The sequence below is a fragment of the Zonotrichia albicollis genome, chromosome 16 (genome assembly GCF_047830755.1).
Source record: "Zonotrichia albicollis isolate bZonAlb1 chromosome 16, bZonAlb1.hap1, whole genome shotgun sequence".
In the NCBI taxonomy this organism is placed as follows: domain Eukaryota; kingdom Metazoa; phylum Chordata; class Aves; order Passeriformes; family Passerellidae; genus Zonotrichia; species Zonotrichia albicollis.
This window is the reverse complement of record NC_133834.1, coordinates 16,041,097-16,055,657: the sequence shown is the minus strand read 5'-3', so window position 1 is coordinate 16,055,657 and position 14,561 is coordinate 16,041,097. Positions and strand designations below refer to the sequence as shown.

At 47.8% G+C, this 14,561-nt stretch overlaps 1 long non-coding RNA gene across 1 annotated transcript in view; it reads right to left on the bottom strand.

The window, feature by feature from the left end:
- Positions 1 to 13,466, bottom strand: part of LOC141731013 (uncharacterized) — a 28,456-nt gene extending 14,990 nt beyond the window's left edge. Inside the window, exon 1 of the long non-coding RNA XR_012582880.1 lies at positions 68 to 13,466. This is a non-coding gene — a long non-coding RNA (uncharacterized LOC141731013). The remainder of the gene's footprint in view (positions 1 to 67) is intronic.
- Positions 13,467 to 14,561: the final 1,095 nt, after the last annotated feature.

The window sequence follows — 14,561 nt, the reverse complement described above, 5'->3', positions numbered from 1 at the left end:
CTGAAGAAAGGAAAAACTACAGTGGTGTCACCCTTGGGGAGAAGTACACAGTCACCAGTGGTCTCACCTTGCTGCTCATGGGCTGAGGATGCAGCAGTTCAGCCCACCAAAGGCCTGGGGAGTGCAGAACAGCGTCGGGACAAACTAGTCACAGAGTTCTTTGCTCACTTCTGGCTCCAGCCCAGATGCCCATCTTGTCACTGGTGCAAAGTCCAGAGCCTTCAGTGCCCCAAGCTGAACCTTGCAGGAGTGGGCTGTGACAGCACAGTGAGCTGTGTCCCTGCTGTGAACAAGCAGCAGCCACAACAGAGCAGTTGTCAATGGCCTTTCCAGAATGCAGGGCTCAGTGCCACTCCCGAGGGACCTCCCAGCTGTGAAAGGCTCAGCCTGTCCAGTGAGTGCTTGAACAGACTCCAAAGGGCGTTGGCACGTGCACAGAACCCTTGGCACCAGGAAGCATGGGGAGTTCTTGCTTTCTGCTGCATGTGGCCCTGACAGAAAAGGACACCTTCCTCTCTGCCCAGCAGCTCCTGGGAGACAGACTCTCTGAATATACTTCCCTACTCTACTCTGGGCTAAAGGCAACAGGAAGGTGCCTGAGCATCTGGCCCTGGATACCAGCTGGGAATGGAGCAGCAGGGCTGGGCTGGCTCCCTGTTGAGACTCAGGGCCTGGTTTTGCCAGCAGCAGCACTCTGGGGAAGCAGGTGCCATTGATCCATCTTCTTCCTGATGTGGGGGACAGGAGCTGACATGATTCACCAGGGTCCCATGTCCAAAAGTCTGGAGCACCCTGCTCCCCATTTTCCTCTGAATTTCAGCTGCCAAGGAAAGGGTTCCAATTATGTTTCGGATGCCTGAGGGAGGTTATTTCAGCTGCCAACATAACCTGATGCTTGGAGACTGGGTCAAGTCTAAATTGCCATGACAGAGCATTGGTGTGACCTCGCTGGCAGAGCCAAAGCAAGGTTAAACCATGTCACTACTACAGGGTGTGAAACCATCTCCCCCAAGTTGTGGATTACAGGACTATTCTGAGATGGTGTGAGCATTCGCCATTGAAACAAAAAAGAAATAAAATCCCAAGGAAAAGTTTTTTAATGGCTGAAGAACATAACAAGCATTCTTTCTTTTTGTATAAACGCTAAATCCCCCTTACCCTTCTCTTTTTTTCTCTTTCTTGCTTGGCAGTAGGAGCCCACACTGGGTTTCCATAAGTGCCATTTGCCATTTCTTCCTTTCCTGACACTTAGATCACAGTAAACTTTGGAGCTGGGTGAACTCTCTTGTGACAGGCTGTTCAGCTCTGGTCCACCAGCCTGGCTCACTCTGGGTCCCTAAGCCTGCTGTGAAGTGGCTCAGCAACAGAAGAAATCCCTTTCCCCTGCCCTCAGGTGCAGCCCCAGCACAGTCTGAAGACAGCTCAGATAACAGAACAAGCTGCAGTGCCTGCAGGCCATGGGACACTGGACAGGCTCCAGGCTCCACCGAGGGCTCTGCAATCACCCAGGGACCACGTACTGGGAACAGGCTCTCCATTTCCATGAAGATTCCCAGAAGATACTGTCGCATCCCTCAGGCACACACACACCAAGTGACAGAGGCTGCTCCTCCAATCACTCATGAGACATCCCCTTCACACAGAGAGGAAATGACACCACCCCTTCCTCAGCTCTTTTCCTTCCACACGGTCACAGCTCCGGCCCCACACTAACATGGAAATATCCCAGAACGCCTTGTGTTCCTCCACATCTCTATCTCCACAGCTTCCCCATCCCCAGCTGAATCCTGCCCCACAGCACACCTCCCACGGGGAGCCACCAGCACCAGCAGGAGCAGCTGTTTCCTCACCCAACCCATTATGGACAGAAGTCCATAGCAGAGCTCAGAAGTGCAGGGAAAGACAGGAAAGGGAGGCAAAAAGAGGAGCAGCCCAGACAGGATGGCCCTGGATCCAAACACTCGCGGTGCCTCCTGGAAGCAGAGTGGCACTGAGTGGCACTGCTGTCCTCTCTCACGCTGCTCTGTGCCCACTGTCTGCTGAGCTGCTGGCTCTGACACAGAGCAGAGAGAGCTGAACCCCTGTAAACTCTGCAGGTGTCAGCAGGCCCATTGCCAACTGCTGTAAACACTGATCATCTTAAATATGTGTACACTGAGCATCATAAGCAGCTACATAAATAAGCTGTGGTATATAAATAAGTTGTGGTTTCCAAGCTTAAATCTGCAGGATGAGGAAGTTAATAAAGGAGTTTTACCTGGGTGTGATATAGTAGAGAAAAATAAAATTAGGAATGTTTCCTTCCCTTCAGCACACACAAAACACACAATACACAGGCTGTAAAGCTGGTCAAATCAATTTTGGCAACAGATTTGTGGTAAAACAAAGCTCAGATTTAATTATTTGAACTTTTTGTCAAAATGCCTGTTATGCTTGTGGACAGAAGCAATAAAAGTTTCCAAAAGCTTCCATCAGGAGTAATTGCCAGCAATGTTTTGTGGAGGGCAATTTTGGACCTCATTTTCTGGGCCCTCTGCTTTCACATGGAGGAATGGCAGTTTGTAAGGGGAGAATGTTAAATTAGATTTTGAAACCAATGACCTATTTGCAAATGAGGCTGAACAGAAGAAGTTAAGGGAAGGGATCCAGCGCCCATAGAGTGGGCTGGGCTGGAGGAGAGTGACAAAATGAAGAGGAAGGCAAGACTGAGAGTATCTGCTCCCTCAGGAGTCTCTGGTAGGTCCGGATGCCCACCCCTCTGTTTTGCACGTGGCCCCACATGCAGGCAGAGCACACCCTCGGGCACACGGCAGGTGCTGTGTGCCAGGCGTGCCAGGCACTGAGCCACGTGTGCCCAGGGGAATCTGCCATGCCACTGACCATCCTACTGACCCCCCTTCTGCAGGCACAGTGCTCAGCAGAACCATCCCCTGGCACTGAGCCTCATTAAACCAATGCCCAAAGACAGCTCTTTGGTTTGCTGTAGGTTTGCTTCCTTCAAAAACAAATGGGCCACAGGGAAATGTCCACTTGCCTGACGGACAATGCAAGCACTTAGAGCTGGATTCTGGGTGCTGAGAAGGACCCTGAATACTTGGTATGCAGATATTCATGCATGAGATGGCAAAGCCAGGAGCAGTGCCCATCACTCTTGGCTGAAGTAGCAGAAGCAAATGCCTGCATGGGAGAAGGAGATTTCAGCAGCCACAATTTTGTCTCAACTCTCCAATCTCTTCCACAATATTCTCAGTGTTTCCAGAAGGAATGTTTTTTACTGCTCAAAAGCAAAACAAGAAAGGAATAACCCATCAAGTGCCCCTTGACCTGCCCAGTGGGTCCGAGAGAGGAAGAAGAAAAGAAAGACACTGAGGTGCCCGAAACGTGTTTAGAGAAGGGAACAGAGCTGTGGGAGGCTCTGGAGCACAAGTCTGATGAGGAGCAGCTGAGGGAGCTGGGGGGACTCAGCCTGGAGCCTTCTTTTGGCTCAGGGGGAACCTTCTGGCTCTGCACAACTCCCTGATGGGAGACTGCAGCCAGAGGGAGTTTGGGCTCTGCTCCCAGGGAACGAGGGGAAACAGCCTTAAATTGTGCCAAAGACATTTAGGTTGGATATTGGGAAAACTTCTTCTCAGAAAGGTTGTAAAGCACTGGCACAGGCTGCCCAGGGCAGTGGTGGAGTCACTGTCTCTGGGGAGTTTGGAAGACCAGTGGATGTGTGTCACAGACATTTTTTCATAAAAATCCTCTCTTTGGGATTTTTCCTCTTCTGGGAAGTTGAGGCCCCAGAAAGAGAATGTAAACAATAATTATCTGCTGCTGTGGAATGCAACAGGTGCACCTGTGATTGGCCCATGTTCCATGTTTACAATTAAGGGCCAATCACAGGACCAAGCTTGGGGACAGATTCACAGAGAGCTCTCTTGTTTTGGGATTCTATTATATTCTTAGCTGAGCAGCTTCTGAACTTTTCTCTCTATTCCTTTTAGTATAGTCATAAGGTATTATATATCATAAATTAATAAATCCAGCCTTCTGATCATGAAGCAAGATTCTCGTCCATCTCTCTCACCCTGAGGAACCCTTATCAAGTCATGTAACAGATGTGGTACCTGGGGACATAGGTTAGAGCAAGCAGTGCTCAGTTAATGGTTGACTTGATGATCTTAAAGGTCTTTTCCAGCCTTAATGATTGCATGTTCTGTGAATGTATGGTTCTGTGAAGCAGTGCTGCTGTGAAACCACATGAAGAGCTCAGTTATTCTTCTCAGGGTGTTTTTTTCCTTAAAACAGATAACTTCCCTTAAAAGATAACTGTACAAATTGGCACTGTTTGCTCCAGAGTTTGAAAAAAAACCCCAAGAAAAGCACAGTTCATTCTTCTGATAAACACCACTAATGTGACGGACATGCACACAGAGAACAGCGCTGCCCCCAAACCCATTCACAAAGTTATTGCGAGTGATATGTTTCAAAAAAACAAATACCAGAGATTTCTGTAAAACAAAGGAGTAAACTCTAACAACACACAACTCAAAACCATCTAAACACACCCTGTCCTCCCGCAGCTGCATCAGAGCTGCCTGCAGACATGTCCAAGCCTTCAAGAGCTGGATTTCACCCTCCTGCACTGAAAGAACAGATCCAGGAACTGCTCACTCGGACCTGTAATGCCTGATGAGGCTTTCCTAATTACAGCTGAATGATGAATGCAAATACCTCAAAATGCAGATGCCATTTTCTAATCGATTCAATTCAGCAGGCACAGTATATCTGGGAAAAAGGTGAATTTGGAAAGGAAATGGGTAAAATGATCCTACAAATTTCCTCAGGGGTTGAGTTTATCAATGGCAAGACTGACTACATTGATCCCACAGCTGCTGGAGTATTTGATGCTTTGTTTCTTGGGATAACAAAGGAAATCACAACACAGAGTCCTTGAAGTGGCAGCAAATTTTAAACATTAAGAAAAAAAATAATTTAGAGAGAGAAAAATTAAGAATCTTTCAAAAATCACAACAAAGAACCCTTTTTGCGATCATAAGGGGGAAATAAAAAAACTCTGACTTTATTTAGTTCAGATGAAAATTCACCTTAGTCCAATGCTGTGTCAAATCCCTGCTGGCACTACCTTTTGTGCCCTGTCCTGTTGGTAGCTTCTTGCTGAGCCCTTTCTTCCATCAGTTTGGGTGCTTGCTGTTCTTTCCCTGCCCACCACAGGATCCAGCTCAGAAAATCTCATGTCTTTGGTAGGAAAAAATCTGAATGCAGTGCACAAATCTCATTTTAATTCATCACAAGCTGCCTACTGGAGCCATGCCCAAAGCTCCCAACTTTCCACGTTGTTTCACATGTCCTGTATTCATCCTGCCTGTATCTAACCTGGGAAATGAGGATGAGTGAGGGAGGAGAGCTGAGCTGGAGCAAGATCCAAGCAATGGGAGTCAGTGTGCAGGTCCAAGGGCTGAAGTTTGCTTTGCTCCTTCTCAGTGACTGCAGATAGCACTGACAGCATTCTGCAGTCTGTCCACAGAGCTACACACCAGGAACTGGGCACAAGCGACTTTGGAGCTCTCATGCTGAGGTTGAATGGGAGCATCCACGTTAAGGTGATTTTTGACTGGTTTGTTTGTTTGGATTCTACGGAATGGGCTGAATTCAGACTGCAGGTTAGAGGAGGGGATCCTCCCCCTCTGCACTGCCCTTGTGAGATGCCACCTGCAGAGCTGCCTTCAGCTCTGGGGTCCTCAGCACGAGAAATATGTGCCCCAGTTCAAACAGGTCCAGAGGAGACCATGGAGATGCTTTGAAGGCTGAAGCCCCTCTGCTCTGGAGCCAGGCTGGGAGAGCTGGGGCTGAGAAGGCTCCAGGGAGACCTCAGAGTCCCTTTCAGTGCCTAAAGGGGGAATATGAGAGAGGCAGGGCAACTTTTTACATAGGCAAACAGTGATAGGACAAAAGGAATGTTTTTAAACTAAGCTGGGAAATATTTAGATTGGGTATGGGGAGGAAATTGCTCCCTGTGAGGGCGGTGAGGCCCCTGCACAGGTTGCCCAGAGAGACTGTGGTTGCCTCATCTCTGGAAGTGTTCAGATTGGATGGGGCTTGGAGCAACCACGTCCCATGTGGCAGGACCCTCCTGCATCATGGAATGGGATGAGCTTTAGGGTCCTTTCTAACCCAAACTCTTCTGTGTTCTGTGATTCTGCACCCTGGCACTGGTACTGCAAAAAGCTGGCAGCATTTTGGGTCACAGACAGGCTTTCCTGTGAGCAGGTTCATTTAGGGAACACTCCTTGTATGAGAAATTACCCTTTCTGAACTCAGAGGAACTCCTGGGGGTCACCAGGTTTCCTTGTACGTGAGCTGGTGCAGGATCTGTGCTGCTCACTGGAATGGCCAGTCTGAGCAGCTGAACACACCTGACCCTTGAGCTGCAGATCCTGTTCAGCATGCAGAGCTCCCTGCAGGCAGCAATTGCAGGGGCCTGCTATGTGGCTCTTTGCTGAGCACTGCCTCCCCTCCAGAGGGGTGTTTGAACTCCACCACCCATCCAAGGGCTTTAAATGAAGCAAACAGACCACCTGAACCACCCCAGGGAAACGCTGCCTCGTCAGGGCTTCACTCTCACCCTCCAGCATCCCAACCCTGATGTTCCTCCAGCAGGTTAGCTCCAACAGGTGAGAGGGAACAAACAAACAAATGGAAAAATACAGAACAGATGGGAAAATCATATCCAGTTAGGTCCCAGAGTGCACTTTCCTTCTGGCAAAGGTGTGCTGTGACATTAACGTGACCCCTCTGTTTAAAGGACTGCCAAGGGTTCCTGCTTTCAGCTGGGGTATCTGGGCTGGTCATACTGGCACAGTCGTGCATTCCTGCAGGGCCTGACTGTAACTCAGCCCTGCCTGTGTCACACTGCCCATACCCTGCAGCAGCCTGCCCTTGCAAGGAGGACCCAAGTCCAGGTGCCCCATGAATGGCCCCTTGGAGGGGGCAGCAGCAGCAGCCTGAGGGCATTGCTGGGACACAGGTGTTAAACAACAGACAGGTTTTCCAAGACTTTTCCAAACAAGAGCTGTGGGTTTCCTAAAAACACCATTCAGTGGAGATGCCCACAGCTCGAGGCCAGAAGCTGAACAGGAGCAGACAGGAATGGAGCCAGGGAGATGCTCTGAGGGCTGGAGTCCCTCTGCTCTGGAGACAGGCTGGGAGGGCTGGGGGTGCTCACCTGGAGAGGAGAAGGCTCCTGGGAGATTTTAGAGCCTCTTGTAATGCCTTAAAGGAGCTCCAAGAGAGCTGGAGAGGGACTTTGGACAAGGGCAGGACAAGGGGTGCTGGCTTTAAACTGTAAAAGGGTAACTAGAGATTGGATAGTAGGAAGAAATTCTTGGTTGTGAGGGTGTCAGGCCCTGGCACAGGGTGCCCAGAGCAGCTGTGGCTGCCCCTGGATCCCTGGAAGAGTCCAAGGCCAGGCTGGGCAGGGCTTGGAGCAGCCAAGTGTACGTGGTCATTTGCTCCATCCTTTCTCAGACTTACTCCAAGGGATCAACACACTGTACCTGAATGCTCCACCAGCAGCCAAGCCAAGAGAAAACTGCTCCTGGGTGGCACCAGGGAGGGGATTGTCCTGCTCTGCTCTGCACTGGGGTGGCCTCACCTCAAGTCCAACATGAAGCCATTGGAGAGCACCCAAAGGGGACCATGAGGATGGGGAAGGGTCTGCAGGGGCCACATGAGGAGCAGCTGAGGGTACTTGGTGTGTTGAGTGTGGAGGAGAACTGAGGGGAGACCTCCTTGAGCTCTTCAACATCCTCCTGAGAGGCAGCACAGGGGCAGCTCAGGGTTTGCATATCTAACTTCTAGGTGCCCATGTCTGCACACAGGAATTTCCTCCCATGTATGTCTTGCATTAGACAAATTAAAGGTTTAGGCTCATCTCTTTGCAGCTGTTCACTGTTGAAGACTGTCACTCCTGAGCTGCACATCTGCACTCACAACTCTTCCAGTGGCAAGGCCATGGCTTGTTGGAGTGGTGCAGGCTAGGGGCCAGCTAATGGAAGGGAGTTGGTGTATGGTTAATTAATTGAGGCATTTTACTTCTGCTCCTACTTCAGTGCTCTAAACCACACCTCTCTCCCAGTGCACCTACATTTAATGTCTGAGCTAGGTAGTGTGAATATGCCTGAGGCCACTTCTGGTCACCATAAGCGGCTGGCAGGGATACAGTTCCAGATATTTGGAGGAGAGTACAGAGAACACAGTGATCAAAAATCCCTCCCAGTTAAACAGATTCCTGTTCGCCAAGGGCTGGGATGCTGTCACAGTGGAGCAGAGCTTGGAGGACAAACTGCTGACATGAGAACCAGCAGGGCACACTGGTGGGATGACCAGCCATAAGGATGAAACCACGCTGATTTTGTATATAGTAAGAGGTCACTTGCTTGTTTATGGTCATTTTCTCCTGCTGCTCAACTCCTTTTGGGGGTCTCTCTAAAGCACACTACAAGTCCTATTTAACAACCGGAGTCAAAGACAGGAGCACTGAAATGATCCCCAGATTTGACATGGCAAATATGACACAGATGCTATGACCTTCCTAACCCCAGCTGGGAAAGAATAAACAGGTTGTGCCATGACTGGTGGAACCATAAGCAGGTGGCAAAACTTTAGGTGACAGCTCAGCATGATCTCAGTTGCAGGGGATGTGCATCAACACTGCCTGATTCAAAGAGCCAGGAAAGGAAACAAGAGCTGGCAAGATTCTTCCAATGAACCCTTGTTTATCATTTCCTCTAAAATAACATCAATTTTTTCCACTCTTTTTCCCAAGAACTAACCATCTTCTTGAGTAGATATGTTCTCTCTCTCTTCCTTCACTTTGACTCACCCAGGTCTCTGAGCACGTGGCACATGATTAAAAACGTCTCATCACGAAGGCCCACAGTGATTCCAAATGGGCAATGCATGCAGCAATACAGTCAGCTCATGAATAACTTGGAGGTTGAAACTTACTTACACAATGTTACTGAACAAATAAAATCCAGGGGCAGAGCTCTTGGAGCCTTTTGAGAGCAAAGGTCCACAGAGGGCTGTAAATATCCATCCTTTGCCATTTCAATATTTCTACTAATTTGTGACTTTATACCCTTCCTTTTATCTCCCTTAAGCTGAATCCTACATTCACTCTGAAATGGGAAATCAATTCAACAAGCCTAAAAATGGAAATGTGTATAGGATGACAATGTTGACTCACTTATTCTCTGAATATTCTTTTATCAAGCCCTGAAAGCAAGTCCACAAAAGCCTCCCACACGCTGCCTAACAAAGCAGGATCAAGTGCTCCTCTCCAGTTATCAGTCCTTCTCTCTGAATGCATGAGGTGCGTCCATGTACACATCACCGAGTGCTGGCTCACATTTCAGACTGCTGGGACAAGCTGGGTCCTTACAGAGCTTCTGAACCACACAAAGACTGTGACACAATTAACTGTTCAGCCAACTGGAAGCTAAATCTTGCAAGGAAAAGAAATCCTAATCTTCTAGACTACAAATATAGCTGTTACTTAAGTGTCACCAGCTGCTGAGGTAGGAGAGATTCAAGAAGGAATAAATACATGCTTGTTACTGATGATGGGCTACAAGCCTATTGAACCTCTGATCATTTTTCTGAAAGGCTCTAGGTTTTCTCACCAGCAAGAAAAAGATGGTAGAAACGTCTCCTCACTTTAAAAGAGACAATTAGAAGCTCATTCTGCTTGGAATATATCTGATTAAAAGTCAGGGTTGAGGCACAAACATGAAACTTCATTTTCCAGATACTCATCCTGTTGTCCGCCTAAATTACTTCTCTGAGTTTAGAGTGTGCTAGAGAGCTAAAGAGAGTGGGAAACATCGAGATGCAATACAGAGATGGAGGACCTGAAGAGAAGCAGATACTTCAGAAAAAACAATGTTTTGTTTCTCCTGCACAAATGCTCAATTTTTTGTATGTTAGAGAACATCCAGTATCCAAACAGAGATAATAAAAATCTGACTGGATGTAGCCCTGGGCAAAAATGCTCTACTGTGCACTGATCAGGGGATCTTGGCTAGCTGATCTCATCCTTCCCACCTCATTCCCCTCTGTAGTTTTACAAGACACAACATGGGACAAAGGGACAAAGCTGTGCCAGGGCAGGTTTAGGTTGGATCTCAGGAAAGGTTCTTCCCCAGAGGGTGCTGGCACTGCCCAGGCTCCCCAGGGAATGGGCACAGCCCCGAGGCTGCCAGAGCTCCAGGAGAGCTTGGACAGCGCTGCCAGGGATGCCCAGGGTGGGATTGTTGGGGTGTCTGTGCAGGGACAGGGGCTGGGCTGGATCCCTGTGGGTCTCTTCCAGCTCAGGATGCCTCAGATCAGAGGCACCCTGAAACACTCATGTGGCAGATGGATGATCTTTCCTGAGAGCAATGACACCTTTCAGGAAGGAAAGCTGCACAGGTGTAATGACAGACACACATCTCTCTACAAACCTCTCTGCTGTGCAACACAACAGCTGCAGCACAGACCTCCCAGAGCAGTGGGATGCAGGGCTTGAGAGGATTACAGACACATCCTAACAGTATTAGCTCAGGCAATGTCATTTAAGGTGTCTGTCACTGCACCATGGCACCCACAGAGATTTAATCTCATGACTGTTTTAGTCATCCAGGTAGTTTTCAGGGCCGATGATGGGCTGAGGAAGCAGACTGAATCAGGTGATGGACTGAAGGTGCAGAGGTCTTGCAGCATAAAGAAAGCACACAAAATCCACCAGGAATGCACTGCAGAAAGTTTGCTACTCTTGTCAGACCTGGAAAAGTGAGAAGGCCCAGTACTACACAATAGAAGTTAACCTTGTGCAGATGAATAATCTTTTTTTCCCTCACAACTCTGTCCATTCTGCTGTGCTTACATGAATCTGTGCTGATACTGAAACATCACCATGAGGATTTCCATGGATAGAACTCAAAGAAGCTGTGGCTGCCTCAAGTGTTCAGGGCCAGGCTGGATGGGGCTCAGAGCTGCTTAGTTTAGTGGAAGGTGCTCCTGCCCATGGCAGGGGTTTGGAACAAGATGGGCTTTAAGGTCCCTTTCAACCCAAACTATTCTGTGATTCTGTATTTGGGTTAAGGACAGCACTGGAGATTGCTGACTATGAAGCACTTCCAGCAGTCATGTTTGATCCAAGTCAAACTCTGCATGCACAATTACAGGCCCATCAGAGTTGGGCAAGCCACCATTAACTTACCAGTGGGTATTTCCCAGTCCCTGATGACAGACACTCCAGGCATGCTTCTTCTGAACTCCACTTCTTGCTGTGACAGGACACAGACCCTTTGGAAATTACTCCCAACTGCACAGACCTCCTGCTCCTGTGGGGCTCAAAGCTGGCCCTGTGGCTTTTCTAGATCCATGGCAATGTAAAGGTTCCACTCTTGCCTTGTCCCAGCAGGGACATGTGCTCTGCCACCCATAGCATGTCCTGCACTGTGGCTGGCAATCTATTTTTCCAGCATGTGGGAAGCCCATGCCTCCCTGCCATCTACCACTATTCCTTTCTTGTTGCTTCTGAAGCAACAAGAAAAAAAAAAACCTGAAAAATAACTCTGAGTAAATGTAATGAAGCAGGAAACCCTCTGAGCAAATCTATTTCCCAAATAATCTTCTTACTGCTCTATCACTCTTGCTGTGTGTGACAGGCACCCATCTTATCCCTCCTGCACTTCTGAATCCGTTCATTTGTTCCTGTTTTGGCTCTAATGAGTTGACTGCCCAGTTTCCACAAGAACAGGCAGGAAGTGGGAAATGGGGGTGGGGGGAATCTAGAAAGGATTTTTAGATCATAAGGTATAGCAACAAATAGGAGTTCTTAAGAAAATATTAATTCTACCCTACTAGGCAAAAGCTTAGATGAGTCTAATGAATGACGAACAAAATCCCTGTCTGTCCCTGTCTGCAGGGAGGGCTCTGAGCAGGGCCCAGCAATGGGACAAGAGGCAAAGGCAGACACTGATGCACAGGAAGTTTCACCTGAACATGAGGAAGAACTTTCTGACTGACCAAGCACTGAAGAGGCTGCCCAGAGAGGGGATGGACTCTCCCTCACTGCAGATATTGCAGAACCACCTGGGTACAACCCTGTGCCATGTGCTCTGGGATGACCCTGCTTGAGTAGGGAGGTGGGACCAGCTGAGCCACTGCGGGCCCTTCCAACGTGACCTGTACTGTGATTTGTGTGTGAAAACTTCCTTTTTCTAAGCAAGTGAATATTCCCTGAAGCTAGCTAGCACTAGATTAAATGGTGTGAAAAGTGATCACAGCACCTTTTCTCCTAGTCTGTATTCTGGCAACATCTTTAACCATAGCAGAAAAATAAGCCAACAGTGTCACTTTGCAACATGATCTATTTCTACAACGAAAAATCATTGCTATTTTTTTATCTGTAGCAGATCTCTAATAAAATAGAATCTTCTTCAGTAAATAATATTGGCTGCTAAATAAATTTGAATTACCAAGTAAACTTGAATTACTCTTCCTGCCTACGTACTTCAAAAAACAGCCACATGTTTTGTGTATCTGTCCCTCTACCTCCAACCAGCTGTACTAATTCCCTCAGATAGCTCAGGCAGCTCTGGAGGATTTAGGAAGTTACAATGTCCTAGCTCACTGCAAAGGCTGTTCACATCTGTCTCTTGATTCCTTGGCAGGGCACCATTATTGGCTGCAAGCTCTCTTCTGCACTGAAGGCTTCATGGTGCTGCCACCTGGGCCCAGGAGGTGCTCCATGACACAGTGGGGCACTGGCACTACGGGATCCATGTCTCAGGAATGAGGAATAGAAACAGCTGCTGGAAGGGAGCAAGTGGGAGAAACAGCTGCTGGCATAAAGTGCCACAGCCTCACAGAGCTGCCACGAAAACTGTCAACTCCAGGGCAAAATCTGATGTACTGCAATGAAGCTAATAATAAAAATACAGAGGCCCGCATTGTTTCAGCCCCTAAAAAATGGCCTTGGTCAAGGCAAAGAGAATTTTGCAGGTTGCCTTTCATGTTTACAGAGTACACTGCATGATCATTGTGCACAGAAGAAAAATTCCTGAAATATTTCCTATGGCTCAGTACCATGCAGTGTCCTCTAGATAAAAATCTGCAGAGCTCCTGTACTGTACTGGGCCAGACCCTTAGCTGGGAAAATTGGCAAAACACTGCTGTGTGAGGGGAAAGTGGGAGATTTGTAACAGCTGAAGAGCTGCACAATAATTTCCTGAAGTAAGAAATTATGCCTATTTCTATGGGAAGCAGTAATTTATGCAATAGCTACACACACATGCATAGATGCCAATGCCAACATTGACATCTTTCACGTGTAACATGTACACCACATGAGTCACAGAGCTCTCTCTGGAAGACTGTGTCATGTTGAAATCAGCAGGACAAAAATAGGAATGCATTACCTCCAAAATAAGATGACTTCTTCCCACCTCTTCCCCCTCTGTGTTTCATCGGAATTCACTGTACCAGCCAGGATTAACCCCCTCAGCCAGGAGCTCTACCTTGGGTTCAGTCTGACAGTCATTTTAAGTCTCACACCTGAACTTTTGTGTAGCCTTACAGATGCTGAGTTTCCCACCTCCTTTCCTGAGTGTTCCTTAGTTTCTGACATAACATCAGCACTTCTGCAACGGAGGGACTTCTGATCATGGTGGCCATCTCTTTTTCTGGCTTCTGTGTCACAGAAGACATGGTTTAGCTTCTCCAGATACTCATCCAGCTCTTCTTGAATATACTCCAGGTGTTTGCCAACATTACTGGGGGAAGAAGAAGAGGGTGGCAGGGACAGTTTGCTTTTCTTCTCTTTCCTGGCTTCTTCCACACCTGGGTTTTGTTTCATTAGAACAAGCATGATGATAATGGGAGATACACAACCCAGACTTCTTCCATTATGGAGGTGACATATCAGGAGCTGCTCATGCCTGCTGATGTACTCACAGGGAAGAAGCCAAATGGACCAAACACTGCCAGTGGTCAGAACTCCCCAGTGCCAGCATGCACAGGAGGACTGGTGTCAGCAATCAAACCACTGGGGATGTCACAGCTGGATTTTCTAAAGCAACATGTCTTACAAACCTTCCACAGTTCTAAAGACTAAAGCAGCAGAAACAGTGAGGAGCACAAAAATTTTAGGCAGCTTTCTAAAAATTTTAGAAAGATACAAGATCATCTGGCACAGTTCTCTATGGTCTTAAAATACCATATCTCCTCTTTTCTTTTGTTATGGGGCTGTAAGTTAATTGATCTTTAACTCTCTTTCTGTTAGAATTTCCCAGTTTCCTGAAGTGGTAAGTTCTTCCTCTATCTAATTCAAAGAAAAGCTAGGATTTCCCTCCCCAAATGAAGATAATGTGTTATCTTTAGGAGTGATTGGATGCTATGTCCACAGCCTCAGCATCTAGAAAATTGAAGTTAGACAAGGTAGCATCAGTCACCTGAAACACAGGATCAGATCAGCAGGACCAATGTTGGCTTCTTTCTGGTCTTGGGAT